Raw genomic sequence first — 16,114 nt, forward strand, 5'->3', positions numbered from 1 at the left:
AATTGAGATATCAGCCAAAAGTCAGGGAGATGAAAATCAAAACGTTAGTGATAGAGCTGAGTGGAGAATGTGGCTCTACCCTCCCATCCCGGAGACAAACGGTGCAGGAGGACCAAGGGCCCCCACACAGGCAGACCCCTCGGGGGTGGCAGAGAGGAGACTGGGATGCCAACGTCCTGGGTAGGGGCTGGCTGAAGGAAGGGGCAGATGGAAGGAGCTAGCCGATTTGCTGGATTTTTCCTTCCAACTCCCCAGCCCGACATGAAAAAGATGGTGCCGGGTGAGGAGAGAGGCCGGGGGATTACTCAAGAATCCTTCCAGAGGGAAAAATGACGATGGCCCTAACACCGTGCCTCCGTCACAGCATTGGGGACATCATTGTTCCTGGCCTCTTGTCTGTCTCCTGCATGGACATGGAGGGTATGGACTGTGTCCTGTTCATCCCTGCATCCCCAGGGCTGGTCCAGGGCCTGGCTTGAGCTGGGAGTTCACTACATGTCCTTTCATTCTTCTAGTCCCCACCATTGCTGCTATTGCAGTGTGCCTGGGACCCTTAGAGCCCCACAGTATCTCCGGAGAAAGCCACGCTCCCTGCAGTGAATCCTGAAGCCACCCCTCTGCCTCATGTGTCCCCGGCTCAGGGACATCGCTCACCAAGGGAGCCTGATACGTGAAAGAAGTTCAAATGTTCTATCAGCTGGGAAGGCCTGCGGCAGCAATGGGCACTTCCTCTGCACCACAACCATCCGACCACAAGAGGGCGACATCCCCCTTCCAATGCCTCTACAGCCGCCATCCCTAAAACCAACTCCTTGCCCCAGGACCAGAGCGGACATACGAAGGAGGTGGACTCCCCACCCCCCTTTCTAAAGGAAGGAGGGGGTCCTGCACTAGGCGATTGGCCTCATGGGCCACAGCTGGGCATCTGGCTGACTCAGGTTCTAGGCTTCTCCTTCCCCCAACCCGTCCCCTCGAGGTTCTCTCCTATTGAGCTAGGGGCATCCCCAGCCTCTCCAGAGCCAGTGAGGTGACCACTCCCTGGTGCTATCCTGGGGGCTCCACCAGCCCTGGGCTGGTCAGGAAGGCCCCATGCTGGCCCTCAGCTTCCCACCATCCCCACTTCTAAGTGGTGCTGCTACCTCTCGGGTCCTGCTTCCCTGTGCAGCCTGGATTCCTCCCAATGCAGCCCTTGTCCAGCCTCGTCTGCCTCTTGGGGGACTGTCCTAGATTCTCTGTCACTGGATCTTTGGATCAGCCAATACTATCAGTTGCCTCACCTGCTAAGGGCACAGTGAGACAGCTGGTCACCAGGATGTCACGGGCCCTGAGCCTCTTCTCTCTAAGGCCTGTCCTTGCTACCCCTCCTCTTGTCCCACTCTTCTCTGATCTCAATGACTTCTGCCATTGTGTACAAAATTGGTGGGTTCTTGGTACACTTGAAGCCGCAGACCCTAGCGGTGAGTGTTACACTTCTTAAACATGGTGTGTCCGGAGTTTGTTCCTTCTGATGTTCAGATGTGTCCGGAGTTTCTTCCAACCGGTGGGTTCGTGGTCTCACTGGCTTCAGGAGTGAAGCTGCAGACTTTTGCAGTGAGTGTTACAGTTCTTAAAGGCGGCGCGTCTGGAATTGTTCATTCCTCCCTTCCGCAGTTGTTCCTCCCTCCCGATGGGTTCATGGTCTCGCTGGCTTCAGGAGTGAAGCTGCAGACCTTCACAGTGGGTGTTACAGCTCATAAACGCGGTGTGGACTCAAAGAGTGAGCAGCAGCAAGATTTAGTGCAAAGAGCGAAAGAACAAAGCTTCCACAGTGTGGAAGCAGAGACCGGGTTGCTGCTGATGGCTAGGGCAGCCTGCTTTTATTCCCTTATCTGACCACCCCTCACCTACATCCTGCTGATTGGCCCATTTTACAGAGAGCTGATTGGTCCATTTTGACAGGGTGCTAATTGGTGCATTTACAATCCCTGAGCTAGACACAGAGTGCTGATTGGTGTATTTACAATCCTCTAGCTAGAAGTAAAAGTTCTCCAAGTCCCCACTAGATTAGCTAGACACAGCACCGATTAGTGCCTTTACAAACCTTGAGCTAGACACAGAGTGCTGATTGGTGCGTTTACAAACCTTGAGCTAGACACAGAGTGCTGATTGGTGTATTTATAATCCTTTAGCTAGACATAAAAGTTCTCCAAGTCCCCACCAGATAAGCTAGATACAGAGGGCTGATTGGTGCATCCACAAACCCTGAGCAAGGCACAGAGTGCTGATTGGTGCATATACAATCCTCCAGCTAGACATAAAAGTTCTCCAAGTCCTCACCCGACTCAGAAGCCCAGCTGGCTTCCCCTAGTGGATGCCGTGCCTGTGGGCAAAGCTGCCCGCCAGTCCTGTGCCCCACACCTGCACGCCTCAGTCCTTGGGTGGTCGATGGGACCGGGCACCACGGAGCAGGTGGCGGCGCCCGTCGGGGAGGCTTGGGCCCGGTGGGAGCTCAGGGAGGACGGGGGAGGCTCGGGCATGGCGGGCTGCAGGTCCCGAGCCCTGCCCCTCGGGGAGGCAGCTGAGACCCCGCGAGAATTGGAGCGCAACACGGGCAGGCCAGCAGTGCTGGGGGACCCAGCGCACCCTCCGCAGCTGCTGGCCCAAGTGCTAAGCCCCTCACTGCCCAGGGCCAGCGGCACTGGCTGGCCGCTCCGAGTGCGGGCCCCCGCCCACCCGGAACTCACGCTGGCTCGCAAGCACAGCGCGCAGCCCTGGTTCCTGCCCGCGCCTCTCTTTCCACACCTCCCCACAAGCAGAGGGAGCCGGCTGCGGCCTCGGCCAGCCCAAAGGGGGTCTCCCACAATGCAGGGGCAGGCTGAAGGGCTCCTCAAGCACGGCCAGAGTGGGCGCCAAGGCCAAGGAGGTGCTGAGAGGGAGCGAGGGCTGCTAGCACATTGTCACCTCTCACCAGCTCAAGACCTGGACCCCAGCATGCTCCTGCCCCCACACCATCTACACCATTCTGGATAAGCCCAAAGTCTTTGGAAGCAGATAGAGATGGATTTGAATCCTTATGCAGCACTTACTAACAGAGTTGTTACTTACCTTCTCCGAGCCTTGGTTTTCTAATCTGTGAAATGGGAGTGATCACGGCCACCATTTTGAGTTTTTTGTAAGTGACATCCTGTGCATCTCATGCAGGGCCCAACAGTATCATAGACAGCCAGTAAATGTTACTTGCCTCCCACCATTTCACATGAGCACTGGGCTCGGCATTCTATACACAGAATCATGAATATCCACATAACTTTGTCAGCTAGTTATTACTGGCCCATTTTATAGACGAAGAAACTGAGGCAACAAGAGGTCAAATAATTTGTCCGGGATCACATAAGTGAGAAACTAGCAAAGCTAACACTTGGGCCCATATTGGATGGATGTGAAGGCAAATCCTGCTCTGCCTGGGCACTCTGCCCCCATGTTCTGCCTGCAGGTAAAAGAGAGTGTTTTACTGTCCTTGTTTTCTAATAGGCTTCTCAGTGCTTTGATCCTACCTCTGCAGAAGCACCCACTACCACTCCTTTTAGGGAAAAGAGGACTATTTGCTTTTTAATTTTACTTTCAATCAGTCAGATTCAGTTCCACGTTCATAGAGACTTGGGGTAGTTCAGTGAAATCAGAACCTGGCTGTCCTTGGAGAAAGGTTGATGTTCATGCTCACTCTTTTTGTGGGGGTCATTGACTCTGAAAAAGAGGGAAGTCTAATAACTGAGTCTGGGAAATAAAGATGCCTGCATTTTAGGTTCTCTGACCCAGATCCCGGAGGATGGGGAGCAGCTGTTTCCATCTCCGCAGGTGCTAGAACCTCCAGGAATGTAGTCACTTGGAAGGGGAGGAGCAAGAGTGAGTGGAATAGAACTTCCAGAGGTCAAATCACCCGAAAGGTCCAGTGGAGCTGAACACTGCACTGTCTGCCACAGGGGAGGCGCTCACCTGCCCTGCCAAGCAGCAGGCCGGCTGCAGGGGAATGGACAGGTTGGCCTTGCAGACTCAGCGAGCAAGCACTAGGGCATGGGCTATGCAGGGCTGTGAGAGGGCAGCCCAGAGACACCCAGGTCCCAAAGGCCCAAAGAACGGGACATGGGGGTTTTAAGAGGGGAAGGATCTTGCCTAGGCCCCGTTGTGTCCAGTGCCCCTTCTGCTGAGCCACACCCTGGAGCCCTGGAGCTCTCTGGCTCCTGCCACTGCTGACTGCCTGAGTGGTGGTCATTGAGAAATGATTGAGAAAATCTGGGCCAGGTCCAATCCACCACGAGGGATGATTGATAATGGGAACAGAGACTGTGGGTCTCCGTCCTCACCGCTCTACTGAAGCTTTTAATAATCAGCCTGTCTCTAAGTGCCTGAAGACTCTCGGCTTCCAGCTGTCTATTAATTGTGCCTCTCAGGCCCTTGGACAGTTGATTCAGCCTACTGCCCACTGTGACCGCTTCCAGGAAGGGCAATGAGTGGCTGCAGTTCCCAAGTTGGCCACTAGAGGGAGCCTTAGCCCGTGGCAGCTCTGCCTTAACTGGTGGGGGGAAGAAAACCAAAGGGTCACAGAATCCCTGCCTGTATGGACATCCCAAAGTCCTCCCTTAGCTCTCCCCAGCCCAAGTTTAGGCCCCTCCTGTTTTCAGAAGTTCTTGAAAAGGGAGGTCCATCCTCCCCTGAGGACCACTGGCAGCAGCTCCTGCCGAAACCCTGCCTACAGGTGCCTCAGCGGGGTGGGGCCTGGGGGGAGGCTGCCTGGGAGACAGAAGGCAGATGAGATGGGAAACGGAGGGACAGAGAGGAGGGAAAGAAGAGGGCAAATGCAGACAGGATGGGCTGGAAGGGAGGAGGCGCTGAAAAGGGAGACGGGGGAGAGTGGAAACAGGAGAGAGGAGACCCCAAGGGGGAAACCTCGAACTCAGCCTCCCCCACCCGCCCTTCCTGCCGGTCCCAAATACTCATCCAGAGGAGGGCCCGACTCCCTCCCTCCAGTGTCTGCTGTGGCTCCCGGCCTGCCCTGTTTACCTGGCCAGCCACAGTCTGCCAAACACCAATCCAGGATTTGGGGTTATTAGAGGCTGGGGAGGGTGAGATCCTGGAGCAGGAATCGGAGAAGAGGAAGCGCAGTGAGACGGCTGTAACCCAGCACCAGGCACACACAGAACGCTGACGCTGCCCTGAATTCCACCCAGCTGCGGCTCTCACCTGATCTCCACCTCTCTTATATCTGCTTGGGATAGAGTTCAGCTGTTTTTAGTCATCTGAAGGACTGTCATTCACAGAAGGCTTCTCCTTTCCCGGCTGACACCTGCTGATACTGCAGCAGGAATGATCCAGGTTAGGTATCAGAAGCTCCTTCCAAAAGGCTGCCCCAGGAGGGGGCTTCAGCTTTCTGGGACACATCTCCTTCCTTCCTGGCCTCTGTCCTCACCATCCTGTCATCTACGCAGGAGAAACCTTGGCCAAAGTGACTAACGGAAGCAAAGAGTAAAGCCCAGGAAAACACGTTGATTGGGGTGGGTGGGGGTCAAGGTCTTCAGAGCTGTCTATACTTGCTGTGTCTCTACTTCCTATTCACTCATCAGTTCACCGACTCTACAAATCTCGTGAGACTTTCATGAGCCTGACGCTGTGCTAAGCCACTTCCTCAGCCTCCTGCCCCCTACTGATGCTGTCGCTCTTTTCCCAAAGAAAAGGACAAGGATGATTTCTTTGTGGCCAAATTCAGTGTCCTTCTTCTGGGGCTCACTAACTTTGATCTTAAGGTGGTGGCTGGACTGTTGACCAGCCATTCTTTCCTTCTACAAAAGAAGGAAAGCTCCTTTCCCCATCAAAACACCACCCCTTGTAGGTCCTCCTCCTTCCTCTCTGAGACCTCTGTCTTCTTCACAGGACCTTCTCCTCCTCTCCTTCCCTTCTCCTTACACAGCAATGTTCCCCTGCTTCCACCCATGACTCTCCTCTGTCTACAATACCTCTGTGTCAGGATGACTCACAGCCTGCAAATGCACAGCAATATTCCTATGTCTCTATTTTCTACATCACACAACCCTCTCTGCAGCACTAGCAAGAAACTTTAGGTTGTATCTAACACTTGGAGCTTAGATAGCGCCAAGGCCTGGAGACAGGCCCACCTGGTCATCCAGTCTGTTGTCCTCAGAGATGTCCACCATCTAGTCTGGGTGGCCCTGTGAGTTAAGCTGCTCTTTCTGCAGTCTCTAGACTCCACACACGGAGCATAGAAAGCTCTGCCCTGCAGCCCCAGGCCTTGTCCTCTGTGCCTGAGATACAGGGGAATGGACAGATTGACCTTGCAGAGGAGTAAGCACGAGGACAGAGGCCATGCAGAGAGGCAGTCGCCTCCCTGGAGATAATGTTGAGAACTCCATGCAGCCACCCACCCCAACCCCAGACCCTTTCTCATTCTCTTTCTCCAGTCCAGGGGGGGCATTTGAACTGACCCAACTTGAGTCACGAACTCATCCCTGGACCAGTCTGCAGTATGACTGGACAAGGTATAGTGGTCAAGATATCTCAATACACTGACATGGCCCCTGGTACCCATCCCTACACATCCCCCCCCTTCCCATGAAAGAGGGGGACTCAAGCTGTGCAGCTACCCCCTCCCCACATGGTATCTAATATAACTCTTAAATCTTTCCCTCCAGCACATGTTGGAATATGAATCAGAAATTTCCAGTTGTTCCCAATACCCACTCTCCTCTCCTCCTTTACTAATAACTCCCCAGAAGTATGGCTGTACTCATGGCTGCAAGGTATAAAAATGGCATTTCCCAGCAGCTAGTTGAGGCCATGTGACAGTTCTGGCTATTGTGATCTGAGCAGAAACAATGTATATAATGTAAATGTACCACATCCTTAAAGAGAAGGGCACGCTCTCCCCTTCCTCTTTTCCTGCTTTTCACTGACTAGAATGCAGTTGTAATGGCAGGAGCTGGAGCAACCATAATGGACCACATATTGAGGATGGCAGGGCGATCAAATTGAAGGACCCTGGGGTCCTGACTAATTTCATAGGGGAGAGCTATAATACAAGTAAGACAAAAATAAATGGCCACATTTAAGTGTTTGGTAATTCAAAGCCTTTGTTATAGAAGCTGCACTAATATTCTAACTGACACAGAGCTAAAGAGATCTTCAAGCCAGGTGCAGTGGCTCACGCCTGTAATCTCAACACTTTGGGAGGCTGAGGCAGGAGGATCACTTGAGCTTGGGAGTTCAAGACCAGCCTGGGCAACCTAGCAAGACCTCGTCTCTGCTACAAAAAAAAAATTGAAAAAAAAATTGAAAAAATTAGCTGGGCATCGTGACACACACCTGTAAGTCCCAGCTATTCAGGGGGCTGAGGTGGGACAATTTCTTGAGCCCAGGAGGACAAAGCTGCAGTGAGCTCTGATTGTACCACTGCACTCCAGCCTGGGCAATGGAGCAAGACCCTGTCTCTATAAAAAACAAAAACAAGAGATCTTCAGTCCATTTCTATAGCACTTTCCAGCTATGAGATTTGGAGCAAACTACTTAATCCTTCTGAGCTTTCATTTTCTTCGCTGTCTGCCTATTTCCCACGATCATTTTATAAAATGAATGAAATAGCATTTAATAAAGCACCTAATATAACATTGACATATACTTGGGGTTCAATTGATGTTGAAACTGACAGCCCAGTCATCTTTACAAAATACCAACCAGATCCCCTGCCCCCTTGATTCAGAATCTTCAAACACTCCCACTGTTCTAACTACAAACACCAAACCCTTCCTGTGGCCTACAAAGCCCTGCCTAGCTTACCCAGCCTCTCTAGCCCAACCCTCCCCACCTCCCCCAACCCTCCCCACCTCCCCCTGGCTCCCTTTGCCCACACTGACCTTGCAGTCACCTCGCTCCCTCTACAAACATTGATCAAGGGTCTTCCACAGGCCAGACACTGTGCTGGGACTTCACACATACAGACCCGGAGCCTTGCTCTTGCAGACTTTACAGTCTAGTGAGGGAGAAAGAAAAAAAGAAGTTCACATAAATAAATAAGCATAGCTAACATTTACTGAGCACTTACTACCTGCCAGGTGCTGTCTGAGCTGTTTTTGCATACATAAATTATCAACTCCTACAACCCTCTGAGTTAGGTGTTACTATTATCACCCCACATTTTACAGATGTGGAAACAGAAGCACAGCAAGGTCAAGCAACTTGCCCAAGGTCACACAGCTAGTAGGCATGGAGCCAGAATTTGAACTCGTGTAGTCTGACATCATAGCCTGTGCATTCAACCATGAGTCTGTTCTGCCTTCAAATTCATGTCAAATTACAACTGTGAAATGTGCTATCAAGGGAGTGTACGTGGGGTTCAGAGGCATGAAGACTCTCCTGCCCCTGGGCCTCGGCATGTGCTGTTCCCTCTGCCTGAAACACCCTTTCTTCCCTCTTTGCCCGACCAACTCCTGTTCACCCTTTGGATTCTGACATTCAGCACATGTCACTTCCTAAGGGACACCTTCTCTGCTCTCCCCAGACCATCCAGATCCATTTAGAAACTCTTGCTCTATAAAGCACCCTTGCTCCAGTGCACGATCACACTGTGATTATATATTTGCTGATTCTTTATATGTTTTTCCTGATCCCATGAGACCCGGAGTGCCATGAGACAAACAAACACATTGTTAGTGCTCAGGGCCAAGTACAGTGCCTGTACATAGTAGGTGCTCAGTATGTGTCTTTCAAATCAGTTAATTAATTAGTTGATTGACTTACCCCAAGCTGGGCCTGCTGTGTCCAGAGCACTAAAGCTCCATCTCTCCTGGTGGTCTCTTGCTCTCCTCGAGGACTCCTACCCATGCCCCAGTGGCCTTGGCTCCTGATACCCTAAACCAGCCAGAATCCCCTGAGGGAGGGAGGGGTGATGGTTCAGCCAGGTCAGATTCTGCAAATGCAAGAGGGGCTGAGGGAGGGCCAGGGTGGGGAAATGACAACCTTACAGGCACCCCTTGGTTTCCCAGGGCCAGACCTGGGAAGGGGGTTTCCCAGAACTGATCTGGGAGTCAGGAAATGGAGCAGAGGTTAAGAGGAGGGGCCCAGAAGATGGACATCCTGTCTCGATGGCCAGAAATGATCTTTCAAACCCCATAAAAGCTGGAGCCATGGAGGCGGTTGTACCACCATCCCACACGCTGTGGTCTGGAGTCCAGAGCCGGCCAGATCAATATCGTGTGAGAGGCTTTCTGCTCCAGCCTTTTCTGCTGCCAAGTGTCCCCAGAGGCCTAAGGAAATGGCGGAGAAGGCAAGAGCCACCAGAAAAGGAAAGGAAGCTCATGTTTCTCGATGCCCTGCAGGGCCAGCAGTAAGCTGAGCACCATGCTAGGTGCTGTGTGGTCATGCAGCCCTCCTGGATAGGTGTGACCCCATTTGACCAATAAGGAAACTTGGGCCCAGCCATACCTATCCTCTTGGCTCGATCTGGATGAGGTGGTCTCCTGGCATGTGCCAGCAGCCATACCCAGGACAGAGCCTCGAAAGGGCCTTTTGCAGTCTCTGGGCCCAACATTTCCAGGTACAGGAGCTCACCTCTCCCAAAGCACCCCTTTCCATTTCAAGCATCTCCTCCCGCCTGTGGCCTCCCTGTGGCCCTCGTCTATTACATGGGGAGCCCAGAGAATGCTGACTGTTCCAGAGAGGAGGCCATCAAACATCGGAGGCCAGCATCCCATCTCAACCTCCCTGAAGCTCTTCTTCTCCAGGCCGAGCTCTCAGCTCCTTCAGGTGCTCCTTGAGGCCCTGACCCTTTTCTACCACACCCCATCTTGCCCACATCCACATCCAGTGTGCACCAGGCCCCGCAGCTGATCTGATCTGCAGAGTTCATGGAGACACTCCCCTCCTTTGATCACGCCCTTCTGCTAACTAGTGTGGCAGGGGTCAGCTCACTGTGGGAGAAGCTCCCTGCCCCACTGATGACCCCATGACCCCTGGGACTGACTCATCAGTTAGCTGAACACCAGAATGCTTGGAGAGAAGGAGGTAGGAAAGCAGATGCCCGCATGGAGACGCAGCATATTCCGAGGGACTAGGTCTCTTGTGTACGTGTGTCTGTGTGTGTACGTATGGGCCTGTATGTCTGCATATCATGTGTGTGTGCATCTGTGTGTCTCTGTGCATGTGTGTTCATGTGTGTGCATCTGTGTGTGCATGTGTATATGTGTGTCTGGTGTCTCTGTGTGTCCGTGTGTGTCTGCATGTCTTGTATGTGTGTGCATCTGTGTGTCTGTGTGCATGTGTTCATGTGTGTGTACATCTGTGTGTCTATGTGTGTGCCTGGGTATATGTGTGTTTGCGTGTCTGTGTGTGTCCATGTGTGAGTCTGCATGTTGTATGTGTGTGCATCTGTGTGTCTGCATGTGTGCTTGTGTGTGTGCATCTGTGTGTCTATGTGTGTGCATCTGTGTCTGTGGGCATGCATATGCACGTGTCTTTGTGTCTCTGTGTGCGCATGTGTGTCTGTGTCTCTGTGTGTGCATATGTGTGTCTGCATGTCTTTTGTGTGTGCATCTGTGTGTCTGTGTGCATCTGTGTGGGCATGTGTATGCACGTGTGTCTGTGTGTCTCTGTGCACGTATGTGTGTCTGCATGTCTTGCGTGTGCATCTGTGTGTGTGGGGGGTGTGTCTTTAGTCCTATACCTACTGTCAGTGTTTTTAGAATGAGCCATATCCTTCCCATGTTCTGACTGCTTGTAAATTACTAAGCACTAATAAATAGGCATTTTCACCAACTAACAGGGAAAATCCCAGTAAAACCAGTTTCTTAAAAGAGGAAGGCAGATTTTCATTTCACCACCCCCACCCCCCAGGAGGTATTGTGAAGCCCGTGGAGCTGAAATGAAGCAGCCTGCAAAGCCTCTTCCAGGCGTCCCCTCCCACCCAGCTCCGCAGGCCCTGGAGGTGAGTCCCATGAAGATATGGCCACGGCTCCTCCCCTCTTAGCCCACGGGATGCAGGAGGAGGGACATTTGAGGCCTGGAATTTTTAAAATACCAGTGGCCTCCACTCCAGATGGGAGGGGATGGCATCCTCCCACCCCCAAAAAGCGAGGCGGGGTCTAAGCCAGTCCAGAGGGGACTTCTTCCCACTGTGACTTCCTCCGCTCCTCAGCACCCCACCAGTCCAAGCACAGGTGCCCATGGGCCTACACACACACCCCTGATCTAGAAGAAGCCAATCTGAGGAGAGGGCTCCTAGTGGCTTTCAGCCTGGGCTGCACATAGAGTTACCCAGGAGTGATTAAAATTCCCACTGCCTAGGCTGGACCTCAGACTGACCCACTCAGAATCTCTGGGGTGGGACCCAGGCTTCAGCACTTTCCAGCAGAGCTTGAGGACAAGAGAGAGCCTGATAGCCGCCATCCCTCTGCCCCTCCTGTGCCCCCGTTGATGTTCCTGCCTCTTCCAAGGCTGGACTCTCTTCACACCCTGCACGCCTGGTGCAACCAGAGTTATCCTGCTCATCAGGACCAGCACTGGTCCCTACCTGCCCTCGGCCAGCCCCAGGCAGCAGAGATTCCAGAATCTCATCAATAAGGCAGGCCCCCAAGGTGAGGTCTAGGACTGCTTCTCTCCCATGGAGACCCAAACTGGGTCCTCACGTTTCAGGTGGTGTTGAGGCAGAGCCCGGGGCTGAGCATGTCAGCCTGGCCTAGTCCCAGCATGAGATACACACGCAAGCAGCTCGAACTTCAGCACTTACGCAGATTTCCTGGGGATCTGGCTAACATGAAGATTCTGATATGCAGGCCTAGGGTGAGGCCAAAGGTCCTGTCTTTCCTGTAAGCACCAAGTGATGTCGATGCCGATGGTACAGGGGCCACACTCTGCATAGAAAATGCAAAGGCGACTGGGAGCAGTGGCTCATGCCTGTAACCCCAGGACTTTAGGAGACTGAGACGGGTGGATCACCTGAGGTCTGGAGTTCGAGACCAGCCTGGCCAACATGGTGAAACCCCATCTCTACTAAAAATACAAAAATTAGCCAGGAGTGGTGGCGTGTGCCTGTAATACCAGCTACTCAGGAGGCTGAGGCAAAAGAATCACTTGAACCCGGGAGGCGGAGGTTGCAGTGAACCGAGATCGCACCACTGCACTCCAGCCTCCTGGGTGACGGAGTGAGATTCTGTCTCAAAAAAAAAAAAAAAGAAAGAAAGAAAGAAAAAAAGAAAAGAAAGAAAGAAAAAAGAAAAAAAGAAAGAAAATGCAAAGGTCCTTTGGGTATTCTGGGTCATAATGTGTGTCAGGAGAGCTGCCCTTCCTCACCCAGAGCCCTCCGCTGCTGCCCCATCCACTTCCTCCTCCTTGAGGCACCAGGAGCACAGCCACCTCACTGCTGAGTCCCCTCAAAGGCCAGCTGCATCAGCTCGGCTCACAGGCCGTAGCTTGTCTCTCTCATCAGACACTCCTCCCCTGTACCAGGCCCACCCCTGAGGTACCTACATCCCTCTGCAGCTGGCCAGTGTCAGGGGATGACCTCCCGACCTCCCCCATCACACACCCAGAAGCCCTGGTCCACTCCCTGGGAAGCCAGCCTACAGTCTAGCCCGTAACCCCCTATCTGACCAGTGACATCAGTTTGGCTTCCCACTTGCCCATGGCTCATCAGAGTCTGTCTCTCCCCTCAGAAGCTAGCCCTGAGAGCAGAGAAAGAGGCAAGAGCTAGGAAGAGCCTGGCTGAAAAGTCAGCTCACCTGGGTTCGTAGCCTGGCTGGGCCACTTACCCCAACTCTGTGATTTTGAGCAAGTGTCTTCACCTCTTTGAACTCCAGTTTCTTCATCTGTGAAATGAGGACAAGGATAGCCCTTACCTCTCAGGTGCACGTGCGTGAGAAATGATACCCAAGTGCTTAGCGCAGGCTCTGGCACATAGCAGGTGTTGGCTGAGTGCCAGCCTTCACCGGTGGTGGTGATGCTGAGTACGAGCTCTGCCAGCTAGAAACTGTGTGACCTCTCAGAGCCTCAGTTTCCTTATTTGTCCCTGTGTATAACAGCGCCTACCTCACGGGTTTGTTGGGATGACTCAGCATGACGATACCTAACAGAGAGCAGGGTGCAAGACATGTTCAGTCTCCACCTTGGACAGGGTCTGAGTTTCCTGTGTCTTGTATCCCTCATAGCAACAGATTTCAAAGTATGATCCGGGGACCCCAGGGGTCCCTGAGACCCTTTCAGGAGTGTTGAGGTCAAAACCATTTTCATAATGCTATTAAGCCATTATTTGACTTTTTTTGCTCATTTTCCCACAAGTATACAGTGTTTTCCAGAGGCCCATGATGGGTGATATTGCAACAGATTGTATGCAGAAGCTTATATAAGAATCCAGCTATCTCCTGCTAAGCCAGACATGAATAGGCCTTTAAAAACTGCAAAGCACATGGTGGCTCACGCCTGTTATCCCAGCACTTTGGGAGGCCAAGGAGAGAGGATTGCTTGAGCCCAGGAGTTCGAGACCAGCCTGAGCAGCATAGTGAAACCTCTTTTGTACAAAAAAAAAAAAATTAAAAAATTAGCCAGGTGTGGTGGCGCACACCTGTGGTCCCAGCTCCTTGGGGGCTGAGGTGGGAGGATCACTTGAACCCAGGAGGTGGAGGCTAGTCATAGCCAGCTATGATTGTGCCACTACACTCCAGCCTGGGCGACAGAGCAAGACCCCGTCTCAAAAATAATAATAATAATAATGCAAAGCAAAGTCACCTTCTCACCCAGTGCTTTTTGTTTTAGAAAATATTATTTCTCACAAAAATGCTCTCTATATTAACATGTGATGAATTTATCGCTATGGAAGTGAATTAAGTATTTTTAATGTTCTCAGTTTTAATTTATACTATGGTAAAAGATCAAAAGATATAATCCCTCTAAACAAAAGCCCTTTGGGGTCCTGAATAATTTTAAGAATGTAAAGGAATCTCAAGACCCAAAAGCTTGAGAAGGCTGCCCACAGGAGGACCGTGAGGGTCACTGAGGGGGCTCAGCACAAACCTGCTCAAATAAGCTGATCCGAGCCTCCCTCCAGCCACATGGTGAGCTCAGTGGAGAGCTAGCACCACGTCATTGAGTATTTCGGATCTCCCAGAGACCCCTGTGCTGTGCTAGGCATGTCTCAATAGGTCCCACCCCCAAACTTTCTGAATTCCAAAGAATTTTCCCAGGAGCCCTGGGCCTAGTGCACGAGTGAACCACACATTTGCCACTTGATGGGCACAGGCCCCAATAGATGTTGCCTGACAACCCGTGTTCCCCCTCTTTCTGACAGACGTCACTCCTTCCGGGATCAACCACTTCCCCATTCTCAGTCCCCGTAGTTTCAGAAGGCTCCAGAGGCAGTTGCTTGACCCAGATCCGGATAGAGTGATTGGTTTCGAGTTAATCATATGAGCCAGGCAGGATTCAGATCAGAGCCAATGAGCGCATGTCCCAGTTTCTTGCTGAGAACATTGGGAGAAAAGAGCCCCCCCTTCTCCTAGGGCTACTGAGCTGGTGGGATGGAAGCCCAGAGCATCTGGGGGCACTGCCCCTCAGATACAGCTTACCTGAAAGTTCAGCCAACTCAGAACCAAGTGATGGGGACGAATTCCAGATTCTACCATTTGAGCCCTTAAATGCAGCTAGGCCTGGCCTTCTCAGTCACTCGGGCCAAGAAACTTATCTTTTTCTTAAACAAGTTTGAGTTGAGTTTCTCTTGCAGCTGGAAGAGTCCAAATGAATAAACACAGGGAACCAGAACCACCATGCGGATGGTGGGGAAGCCTCTGGGAGGATTTTAGCTGTCCACTAGAGGCATCGCTGAAGCCCACCTGGATCTCTGGAGAGGCCCCTTTTTGCCCATCAGAGACATGGCAGACCCCTGTCCGAACAACACAGATAGATAACGGCACAGAGTTTTCTTTAACTTTATCATTTATAAAGCCATACAATGCATTGCAAAGAAACAAAGCAGCTGTACAGGAGTGGGGACGCGTCAGTGTACAATACATTCATGTCCAGGATAAGGAGCATACACCAGGATTTATACACGGTGGCAGCGGCTATAGGCACGATGATACAAAATATAAAGTATATTTCCATCTATATAAATACACAGCTGGGGTGGGGGAGGATGCTGGGTGATCTTGTTTCTCCCGCAGAGGGCCTGGGAGGCAGGGAGGGTGGTGGGAAGGGATTTCTTTCATTTGTTCTCAATGATGGGTCTGAAGGGAGGAGAGAAATGGGGAAACACAGCCTGCACACACTGATGTGCTCTCACACACACGCACAAACAAAACACAGACACAGGAGAGTTTCAAACAGCTTAACACTGATTGGAAAACAAGCTTGGGACATCCCTCTACAGTAACTCCACTGCTGGCAAGAGCCCAGGCGTGGGATATGAACAGAGGTCCTCCAACATTTTGGACATTTGAGGACAGAGGGGCCAAGAGGGACAGATCTGCCCAAGGCCCCCACCCTGCCCCTCTGGGTGGCCCACTTCTCACCTGGGCTATCGCTGAGACTCCACCAATTGGTTGCCCTACAGGCCTCACCTCCCGACTCCCCTCACTGCTGGGCGACATTGAATTTGAAGTTCCATTGCCCAGCACCTCCAACCCTGGCTCCCAAGTTCCCTAAAGAGATGAGCAAAACACACGCACACACATACATCCACACTTGCACATGCGCACACACGTCCTGTGTTACCACTGGCCAAGGAAACGCGAGTCTCAGGATTCCAGGGCCTGGACCTGGGGTAAAGGGCTGCTCTGGAACTCTGCCCCCCAACCTCTTGGAGGACCCCGAGTGTGGGGGCAGGATTGGGTGTCTCCCTTGACTCACATGATCTCCCCAGGTCCTAAAGCTGGAAAAAAATAAGTGGGAGAAGATCCAGGAGGCAGGGGTGATGGACAAAAGTAGGAGTGAGACTAAAAAGTGGGAGTGAGACTAGATTTGATCACACTCACCACCCTTCTGTGTGCCCTGGACAGCATGCTCCCCTGGAGGCCCTGCACAGGCTCATCAGAACAAGGCAGAATCTCCTACTCACCAACCTCCTGAGAGCCCTTTATAGGGGGATCAC

The sequence above is a fragment of the Gorilla gorilla genome, chromosome 11 (genome assembly GCF_029281585.2).
Source record: "Gorilla gorilla gorilla isolate KB3781 chromosome 11, NHGRI_mGorGor1-v2.1_pri, whole genome shotgun sequence".
Taxonomy (NCBI): domain Eukaryota; kingdom Metazoa; phylum Chordata; class Mammalia; order Primates; family Hominidae; genus Gorilla; species Gorilla gorilla.